Source organism: Artemia franciscana, unplaced genomic scaffold, assembly GCF_032884065.1.
Source record: "Artemia franciscana unplaced genomic scaffold, ASM3288406v1 PGA_scaffold_38, whole genome shotgun sequence".
Taxonomy (NCBI): domain Eukaryota; kingdom Metazoa; phylum Arthropoda; class Branchiopoda; order Anostraca; family Artemiidae; genus Artemia; species Artemia franciscana.
The window spans coordinates 1,407,102-1,409,256 of NW_027062676.1; positions in this window are offsets into that span (position 1 = coordinate 1,407,102).

Consider the following 2,155-nt stretch of genomic DNA (forward strand, 5'->3'; position numbering starts at 1 on the left):
TAAAGGCACAAATTGACCAAAAACTATTTCACGGGAACATACGGAAATGATTGCAATTCTATATGCATAAATGCAAGAATATTTGGGCCGGAATAACTCCGTAACGGTGAGTTTGCGGTAGTTTTGCAAGAGAGAAAAATGTTCAAAGAGTCAAAACGCATCTATTAACAATAGTTTCATGACCCAAAAAATTGTTCCGGTAATACCAACATTGACCTATAATAGTACCATTTTGGTATATTTTAAATGTTTCGTAAAATTTGCCATGCCAGTCGTTCTCAAAACGTTCAAAACAGCTTCCTGAGAATCCGCGGTGTCGAAATTAAGGTGATATCGTCGATGTTTTTCTTAGTCCCTGGATCTCTCCATTATTCCCCTTTTGACCTGACAAGCCTTTTTGGCTTGAAACCACAATCAAAATATATTTATTATAGACGTCCAACTGAAATAATTTTTTGGCATCAATCAATTTGGTGTTTGGGCTCGTCCAATTTCAGTTTCTCAGGCTTCTAGGATGGATGAACGTCATCATGCATTGCCTAAGGGCACTCAGATACCCGACCCTTTTTTTAACATTGTACAATAGGGCAATCAATCAATCAATATTTATTAATTCAAACTAAAAATATACGAAAACAATATTATGCCCCAACAGAGAGCAGAGCTCGTAAGGCTGGGACAGTACAAATGCATAGAAAAAAAAACACAACGTCTCGTCATACTAATAATTCCAAAAAGAGAAAAAACCAAGACAAAAAAAAACATACAAGGTAGGAGATCATAAAGGAGGCCACCCCAGTGTGAGAACACCACAGCAAAATACATACTAAAATCTATTATTAATCAATCCCGACATCCAGGCAAAGAACTATTTTTGAAATATGTTTTTTTTTCAAAGAAAATCGACTTGTGAAACTTCGGGACATTTCTACTAAGTTAAGTTTATTTACAATATGAGGAATCTGGTATGTGATTGAGAATCTAGCTCTTTCTGATTTGATTGGCGGAAGGCGATACTTCTTGAAACGGATGCAGTGGGCAGGAGAAGTGGGAGTCTCAATTATACCCAAATCATGGAAATAATTTGCTGAGGATTGGATATCATAATACCATATTGCTTTATGCACGTCCCTCAATTGTTTGAGATTAAGTATATTGCGAAAAATATATAAAGTTTGGGTTTCTGACAGATTTTTAAGTCTCGCAGGGCGATGAACAAAAGCACCCAGAATTCTAATTGCCTTATTTTGAATTATCTGAAGAGGTTGCAGATGAACCATAAATGTGTTGAGATAAACTGTGGGGAAATAATTAAGATATGATTAAATTAGAGAATGGTATAAAATTTTAAGGATGGAGAAAGGAAATTATGAAGACAACCTAAGTGATGGGCAAGTTTCAATCTCAAATAATCAGAATGCTTACGGAAAGATAAAAGGTAACGAAATGAATGTACTCTTTTTATCCTACATTGATTTACAATTAACTCATCTATGATAATTTTATTTATCGCCCTCTGTGACCATCCGAAAATCATGAATTCAGTTTTAGAAAAAGTTGGGAGCTAGGCAGTTACCCGCAAATTATTTATTCAAAGATTTCATTGCTGTCACCATTTTCTCACCCAACAAAGATGGGGTTTTAGCTTTTACTGTCACAGCCGTATCATCTGCAAAAATTACTGCTAAGCTATTATCTTAGGGTAAACACCTTGGGAGGTCACTTATATAGATCAAAAATAGTAATGGCCCCAATATTGATCCCTGGGGGACTCCAATATCATCAATTACGATATGGCTTGATAGCTGTCCATTTATTTCTACCTGAATTTTCGATCATGCAGGTAAGATTTTATTAGATCTAGGCCTTTACCTCTAATACCTGTGTTATTAATTTTTTCCATCAAGATTTCATGGTTCAGCATATCAAATGTCTTTTTTATATCATAGAAGAGAGCAGACACATGATTATGATCATTTAGTCATCATTGATCTCTAAGATTAGCGTAGCAATAGCTTGTTCAGTGGAATGACCCAACCTGAATTCAAACTAATTTTTAGTAAATAAATTCCTTTTATTAAAACAGGATACAATTCTTTTGTGAATAATATTTTTTCTAGAACCTTCGATACTGGAGAAAGAATAGCTATTGGGC